The sequence below is a fragment of the Petaurus breviceps genome, unplaced genomic scaffold (genome assembly GCF_028583685.1).
Source record: "Petaurus breviceps papuanus isolate PSGF00001 unplaced genomic scaffold, PetGlider_PUasm1.0 140, whole genome shotgun sequence".
Taxonomy (NCBI): domain Eukaryota; kingdom Metazoa; phylum Chordata; class Mammalia; order Diprotodontia; family Petauridae; genus Petaurus; species Petaurus breviceps.
Window position 1 is genome coordinate 13,108,602 of NW_027185698.1, and position 9,188 is coordinate 13,117,789.

Sequence of the window (9,188 nt, forward strand, 5' to 3'; positions counted from 1 at the left end):
CTTTCAACAAATAGTGTGATTGCGTGTGTTTATGTGCATGTGTGCATATGTGTGTGTTTTCCTTAAAGCTGAAAACACTTTCTAATATAGTACTTTGGGCTTTCTTAAGTAATCACCCTTGTTTGAGAGTTGAAGACAAATTCATCAAGCTAAGTGTTAATAGTTCCATCTGTAATGGTAATGTAAATGGGCAGATCTTTCCCATCCATTAACGGGCCCATGTGACCTGCTTGAGTCATATGAGTCCAAGGTAGAAGGAGCTTGACAAGTTGGTGGAATAGGAAGGGAGGAGCAGTGCCCAGAGAAGATGGTCAGAGTAATTAGAGCTGAGGGACAGAAAGGAAACAGGCAGCAAGCTGAAAATGTTCATTTGTAAGAAGCCTCTAGCAGGGGAAAGGTTTGGGGATGGCGGTACCCTCTGCATTGTTATTGTATACAAATTTGTTTGCTGCTATGATGGATTTGGGCTTCTGGGGTTGGGATTTGGCTTTCTGGTGTTTGAATAAATGTTTTGTTTCTGTCTTCCTTTTGGAGAGTCTGTTATATTTTATGATTTAGAATTATGCCGGCATAATCATAGCTGTTGTAGCCTCTATGAATATTGCATTGGTGCTACATCATCAAATCAACCTACCATAATCCAAATAAAGGATTTTATAATGTGTATTCTCAACCAAATAATTACATGCAGGCTTATATTTATAAATGTTTAGTGGAGAGTCATGTTGGAATTGGAATTTTTAAAAATGGGTTCATATCTAACCTCTGCCAATTACCAGTTGTGGTTCTATAGATGAGTCATTTCCTCTCAGTAGGAAATGAGTTAGAATTATTGGCTTCCCAAGTGTTTCCAGACCAAATCTTCCTCATCACCAACCTCATCTACAGTGACAAAACCTTCCATACTCCCTTGAAAACATTACTTTTTGAGTATTTTCTTTGCTGCTGCTGAAGAACCAAGACTCGTTTCCATTTTTTTCAAAGCTTTTTCTGAAGGTTCTTTTTTAATATCAGCAGCCACATGACCTAAATTAGGAAGGTCACTTTCGTCTCCTACTGAGCTGCCATTTTCTAGCAGTGCAGTTGCTTCTTCTTCATCCACAAGTGGCTCATCTTCAGATTCTGGAAGAAAACCAGGTTCTTGCTCTACCTACTCATCTTTTATATCTTTATCAGCATCTTCACTTGGATTTTCTCCCTGTTCTTTTCCTTCAGCTCTGCTATCACTCTTCTGACTGCCATCAGTCTTGGGCTTTTTAGCACTGGGAGAGTCTTTGCCACCTGAACAGTAACATCTCTTTTGAATTTATCTTTCTTTAACAGATCAATTCCTCTGTTAGGAATCCACAAAACCATCTATTTTTGTATTTCTCAGATAATTCAACCTTCACCTAATGGTCCTGGAACCAAAGTGCCTTTGGTGCTCGACTATAGACATAGCATCCTCTTGGGTCTCCATTTCTATGAAAGCTTGGCTCTTTGTTCTTCTCAATATGTAATTCCTTATCTTTCCATAGGGCTCAGCAAGTTTGATGATGGCACTGTCAGAATAGCCAGAATGAGGCAAGTTGCTGAGATGGATGACCCGTCCAAGCTCAGGCTTCTGTTCAAATTTCTGATCAGGTTTCCCACCTTCAGGTTTCTTTGTTCTTTTATACTTCTGGAATAAAGGAACTCTTACTGGTTTGCCAAATAATAGTGCTGGTGGGGTTGTATAATAATCCATTGCAGCCTGAGCATCTTCTGTGGTAGATATTGAAATAAATGCCTCATTGATTTTATTTAAGATCAGATGATTTGAAATTACTCCAAATGGTTCAACCAGCTGCAAAAATTGTATCTCAAGTTTTTCCCACACTGAAAATCTATAATATGAACAAATCTGCTAGTTTCCATTCTGCCTTTTTGCATGTGTCTTGGTCCTTCAATATTTATATTTCTGGCACCCATATTTCCTCTTGGTCCAACAGATGGTTCCTCAAGATGGAATGAGGGAGGAGGGGGCCCCAAAATTCCAAGTTCTGGGTTTGTAGATTGTTCCAACATGAATGGATCACCCTTTCCATGTCCAGAATCAGTCAGGATTCCATTCTGGATAAATTTCAAGAAGAAATTGGCAGCATTGACTGTGTGTTTCTCCATTCATATGTTGATTCAACTCCTTATTAAAATGAACTGGCATATCACATATAGAGCACAAATGGGGATAACCCTTTGGTAAGAATCCATGGAAATCTTCAATATTGCCACTTGGAGGAGCACCTCTCTTTTTCTCAAAGAGATATCTCTCTTGTAAAAGGATCAGGACCATGACCCATTCTCTCATACTCACTGTCAAATTTATGAAAGTTATGTGAAGGCTCACCATTGAAAAGATTCATCCCTACACCTTTCTCCATCTCTTAATCTGTCATCTTCATAATCCATTCTGTCATAATAACCAGATTCTTAAGAATGACTTCCATGGCCATAATCAAGCACTGAGTTGAGACTAGGACCACAATCATCAAAACTATCTCTTCTAAAGTGCATTTTTTCTTCCCAATCATCCGTATGCTCTCTGTCTGGTGGGTCCTGTGTGGCAGATCGGCCATCTCTACCATAACTCAATGAAGGGCCTTCTTCAGTTCTCCTCCTTTTAAGTTGTAGAAGGATCTGGGGCAAAATCTCAAGAGTAATCTTGTCCTCTGGATAATGACTCAGTTTATCTAAGTCTCTAGCAGACAGACCAGAACTGGCCAAAATGTTACTGGCCTGGTCAGCATCTCCACAGAGTTGAGAAGACAAAGGGAATGGACCTCTACTTCCAGTGTTAAATATAGATTGAAAATTATGGAAAGAAGTACTATCAGAAGACAGTGCACTATGAGATCCTTGTTGATTCAATGAAGAACTCCTTCTAAGATTCATTAAACTAGTAATGCATGGTTCATCCTTCCAAGATATGTTGGCATAATTAAAGAATGGGTGGCAGCAAGAAGGCCTATTTCTGCAGATAGGTCACATTCATGAGGATGTCTCTACTGAGAAATGACTGCTGGAGTGACTTGGACATTGTAGAACTATCTTTTGTCTACATTTTGGATCAAAAAAAAAATAAAGACAGCCAAAAAGAAAGCTCAGACTAGAAACCTAGTTAAATTTGCTTCAAAAATAGTAATGCCAAGAAAAAAAAGGATCAATAAGGATTGCAGATTCTTCTTCAAGCTGAGAATCAGCAGACAATTCCATTGCATTGCTACTTCAGAGAAGGGGAGGAGGAGGAATGAGGCACCTCTTTTCAAGCGGGAGGCAAAACCTCTCACAATCCTCTGCAGCAACAGTGGTGTGGCCTTTTTAATCTATTTAGTGGAGATATACATTTGCATTTACATAGAATCTTATATTAAAAATGTCTACAAATTAGCACAATAAAGTAAATCATGCCCCTTCTCAGTACCAAAATCAAGCTAATTCTCATAAAACACTTTTTCATGTACTTTTTAGTTATTTTTGTCTAGGTATGTAACTTCAGAAATAAATATAACTAATCTCTGGGATAGCAAATTGAACCAAATACCCAAGTGACCTCAATTTTAATTGACTTGTAGCAGCCTACCAACTGTTAGATTACATTGCTCCAGATCTCTCACACTGGTGCAACTTTATGTCATAATTGCATTTTCCACAAGAATAAAAAAGAAGATAAAGATGTTTTTTCAGTAAGACATCACAGAAATAAAGATTTTTGAAAATGTCTTCTAAAGAGCCACTGATTTCTCCTTCTTCTTCTCTCAGTGTAACGATACTAGAATTCTGTGTAGTTTATAGCAATTACTTTAGCTTTCATTCAGAAACCACAGAAACACATTGAAACAGGATCTACTTGTTGAAATGACAGGCATGTCACAGGAATCACATTCAGTCGAACTTGAATCCAAGGGTTTGTACTAACATTTATGTACTGCTTATAAAGTTGAGCAAATGGAAAATGTGTAATCCTCTCTCAGATATCTATCTATGTATTTTCTCCCAAAGAGTACTATCAGTATAAGCTCAGCATCTGGGAATGTATATTCTTGTTAGTGTATGCCAGGCCTTGTCTATATGGGTTGATATTCTTTTTTTTTATTGACTTCTTCAAATATATTCAGAAATATATTTTTCTCTTTCACTTGTAAAAATGTATCCCACTATTTCTGTTTCTTCAGTGTTGATGGAAAGAAAGGGGAGAAGATCGGCAATAACCCAGATGAAAGATATCACATAAGGTGGAAACTGGGGGGGAGGGGAGGGAACGGGGATAGGAAGGAAGTATATATTCCATGATGGAAGGAGTGTGCTGACAATCAGATGAGGAAATACTTCTTGTAAGGGAAGATCAGGACATTTGGGAGCACTTAATACTATCTGAGACTTCGCTTGGTGAAATGATCATTTTTATCCAGTTCAAAATATTAAGCAGTTTTCATTTCTGGGATTAAGTACAAAGGTGGCTATGACCTATTTTGACCCAATGTAGCACTTATTCGGAGAAGAGAGAATAAGAAGCATGCAAATGCTGATGTAGGGTCTTAAATATATATTTAAGAAGTTGATTAGAAATTATAGTGGACAACAAATTTTACAATATCAAAAAAAAATTGGAGGTCAAAAACCATGGAAAAACTTAAGTCTGATTCTTGCAATGATCAATGATAATTCCAGGGAAATGATAATGAATATTATCTACCTTCTGACAAAGAGGTAAGAGACTCCAAATAGAGAGTGATACGCATATTTTAGACCTAGTCAATATGGAAATTTGTTTTTCTTTGTTAAATGAGTTTTTGCTTTAGATTTCTTTTGTTTTCCACAATAGAGTAAAAGTAGTAGTGAAACAAAGTGAAAGCTGTGAATTAAAAAAAGAAGAAAAAAATTAAAATTTTGCCATAAAAAATATGTTTTTGTCTTTACATCAATGATACCATTTAGTATAAGCATAAAATTAGTTAATATTAAAATACTTGTCACTGATATTAAGATATTTGTGATGAATATTAAGATGAAATAGGAGAAAGGAGATACTTTTATAAGTGCTCTATGAGTATTTTGGAATTTAAAATGGTCATGTGATATAATAGAGGAATTTTGACAAACTGATGGATTGTATTTCTCAATGATCTTTGTCTAAGTGGCTATTAGATCATAAACCTGTGTATCTTGATAACTTGGCAAATTCTTCTTGAATTTTTAATGGTAGATATCTGACATTTTTTATTTTTATTTCAATTGTGAATAGTTTATGAACACAACTTAGTTTTTTATAATCAAAATTCAAAGGAAAGTATTTTTGAAACTGTCTCTAGGCACTTCAGGCGATCAATTAAAACTTACAATTAAAAGTTTGGGAAGGTTATTTTTGATCTATCTATCTATCTATCTATCTATCTATCTATCTATCTATCTATCTATCTATCTATATACCTGTCTGTCTGTCTGTCTATCATCATCTATCTAAATTTCTCTAAAAGTGATTTAGAGTACTTCTTCATATGCCTAGGAATATCTTTGATTTCTTCATCTCAAAGCTGCCTCTTCATATCCTTTGACCATTTATCAATTGGGAAATGGCTTGTAGTCTCATATATGTGGTGCAATTCTCTATATGTTTGAGAAATGTAACCTTTATCAGAGACACTTGATATGAAGATTGTTTCCTAGCTTTCTGCTTTCCTTCTTGGTTGTATTGGTTTTGTTTGTACAAAAGGTTTTTTTTTTTCAATTGAATAGGAACAAAATGATCTATTCCACATTTCAGAAATCTTTTTATCTTTTTTATCATGAATTCTTCCCCTCCCTATAGATATGACTGATAAACTCTTCCTTGCTCTTCTAATTTGATTGTTCATTGTTTATCATAACTTTTAGGAAGATGTATTTTCCTTCCTTCCCAGATACCTTGGTTAGTGGTTTGTATGCTTGCTTTATGTTTGTTTTTGGTGACCTTAACAGTTATCAAAGAAGAAACATTTCAATTAAAAAGAAGATTGTCTAAAACACATCTCATTTAATCATATGGATAAATATAAGTGAGCTGTTAGATGACACAGTGGACATAGTGGCAGACCTGGAGTCAGAAAGACCTATCTTCTTGAGTTAAAATCTGGCCTCAGATACTACTAGTTGTGTGACCCTGGACAACTCACTAAATGTTGTTTGCCTCAGTTCCTCATCTGTAAAATGGGGTAGAGAAGGAAATGTACACTAGTGTAGAATCTTTGCCAAGAAAATTCCAAATGAGATCATGTAAAGTTAGATATGACTGAAATGACTGAAAAACACAAATATTATATGCGTGTTTACAAACACACACACAAACACTCACACACATATGCACACAGATACTCCTCGTGTCTTTTTTATTGTTGTCTTCTGTGAATTATAAATATATTTTAAAAGCTAGATAATTGATGATAAAAGATAAAATGGACAATTTTCATCACCTGAAAGCATAATTTATTTTAAAATCACATATTAATAGAAGTTTCTCAACCCACTGCTAATTCTAAGGCAAACAAACCAAACAAAAACAAAACCTAAGCTTGTGTCCAGATACTTTCTTAGACAATCCCTTTACTTTGAATCAAATGAGAAATGATGGGGATCAGTAAAAAAAGTAAATTGGCATAGTTCCGAAACAGTTTTGCTACATCATTTGAAAGACTCAGGTCTGAGAATCATGTTTATATTTAGAAATAGGAAGGGAAGGTGAACATACCTTTATATAATACCTATTCTGAGTCTAGCACTGTTCTTAATGCTTTACAAATATGTTCTTATCTGATTCTCCTAACAATCATGTGAGGTAGGTGCTGTTATTTTAGGTTGCATTTGAGGAAACTGAGGCAAACAAAAGTTAAGTTACTTGCCTGGGTTCACACAGATTACAAATATCTGAGGCCAGATTTGAACTTGGGTAGTAATCACTGTAGTGATTGATTTATCAATTGATTTAGTCCAGAATTATCATGTCATTAGTATGGAGAATTAGCAATGTGAAAAGTCCCTCTACTAATGTAGGTCAACTGTTTATCTACAATATTTGTTCTGAAAGCAGTGTCTGGGCCAAGAGAATTTAAGACCTGTTTATGGTCGCACAGTTAATATGTGTCAGACATAGCACCTGAATCCAGAATTTCTTGCCTTCAAGACCAGCCTTCTCTCTACTTTATCACAATAGGTATAATGAAACAAAAGGAAATATAAAACATTGGATTAGATATACTTGTGTCTCAATATGTCCATTTAGTGTCAAATCTACTTGCTAACTCATTTGATACAAGGAATAACTTAGTCAATCTGGCTACCAATTTCATGTATTTAAATGTGACTCCATACATTGGTGAATTCCCAAGGGTTGAACTCTCTGAATGTGTCATTGAAAATAATAGTGTGTTCTGAATGTAGTAATTTATTCCAACCATTGTGACCGATTAATTTCACAGTTAGTACTTTAGATTTATGGTCATAAAGGTGATATCACCATGGTGTCTCATTGAAAATAACGTACACTATCAAAAAACCTGTAGTAAACCCACTGAACCCTGTGGTCACTCATAAAGTTATAATCTTTTTATAATGCTGTTGATAGCCATTTCTACAGGCTTGATCAAGTAGTCAACTAAGCAATTTTACATTTGAGCAGAACTCAACCTAGTTTAGGACCAAAGATGTCATATTGTCTTCAGTAATATGAGGAGTTGGCACACTTCTACCATCATATTGTACTGGAAGAGAGCTGGCTGCTCCATCAGACTAGTTATTTACATAGCTTCTGGGCTGGCCCCATCCCTTCCCTAGAGACCCACAAACATAGTACCTTTGTAGGTAAGTGGCAGGAGTGATTAAATGAAATACCTAGTATTCCCTAGAGGAAATTCAACCTTAACCCCCTCTACCCTCGATCTTCCTTTGACCTTCATTTCCACTGTGACTTCTTTTGTAAAATAGCTGCCTCTTTATCCCAGATCTCTTTCATTCCATCTCTCATCTTCACTGAAATGCAGATTTTTCCTAAAGACACCAAACCTCTCATTGATATATTCAAGGCTGGTTGCATCTTCTCTAAAACCCTTGGAAACACAGGTAGAGTGAGACACAAGGAAATGGCCTATCATCTTTCCTTCCACTTCAACTTTAACACCATTTCACTCCCACTATTACTCAACAATTCCTTCTTTTTAAAACTTTTTTTGAATCCTCTCCAGAGTCCTGTAACTACTACATGTATACCTCATAGTCATCTATCTACTCTTTGTTCTTCCCAGTAAGTGTGATATTTGTTTCATAGTTTTATTCTCTACTCCAATCCTTTCCCCTTCAGATATTCTGTCCCAGAAATTGTAAAATCTTGTCATGCACCATCATTTTTTTCTATTTTCATGAATTTCAGAAGCAATCAAACTTTAGATAACACCTCTAATTGAATTAGCCCTTCTTAATGGAGTCCTTAACTGCAGCTCTTAAGTTGTGCACATTGTTTTACAAATAGTATGTGCTTCATTGAGCATAAATAAATTTATTGATAATTAGTTGTAGCATTTTCCACATTAATCTATTTAAGGAGAAAAAACATATCATGGTCTCTGATCTTAATAAATCTGTAGCTGTGTGTATTGCATTGGGTGGCACCTAAGTGGTGCAATACATAGAATGCCAGGCTTAGAGTCAGGAAGACTCATTCCTGAGTTAAAAATTCAGCCTCAGCCATTAGCTAAATGACTCTGGGAAAATCATTTAACTCTGATTGCCTCTATTTCCTCACCTATAAAACAAGATGGAGAAAGAAGTGCCAAACTACTCCAGTATCTTTACCAAGAAAACCTGAAAATAAAAACAAAATGAAAAACAAACAAACAAGCAAAAAAGAAAACCCTAAATGTGATCAGGAAGAACAGCAGTAATCAGGTGCAGCCAAAATGGTAGATTAGCAGCAACCTAGCTAAACTCTCTCAACCTTCTCCTCCAAACATATTTAAAGTGAATCTTCAAATCAAATTTTGAATTGGCCAAGCCAACAAAAGGTTAGGGGACAACATTTTTCTGTCATAGAAAACTTAGGAGTTTTGTAGCAATGGTTGGGGTGGAGCCTGTCTGGAGTATACATGATACTTACAGACCCCAGAAGCAACAACAGCCACAGCAACACCTTCAGGAGCTCTTATCTA

The 9,188-nt window shown here is 35.8% G+C and overlaps 1 pseudogene; it reads right to left on the reverse strand.

Annotated features, from left to right (window-relative positions):
- Nucleotides 1-919: 919 nt before the first annotated feature.
- Nucleotides 920-3,055, reverse strand: LOC138150280 (matrin-3 pseudogene; annotated as a pseudogene).
- Nucleotides 3,056-9,188: the final 6,133 nt, after the last annotated feature.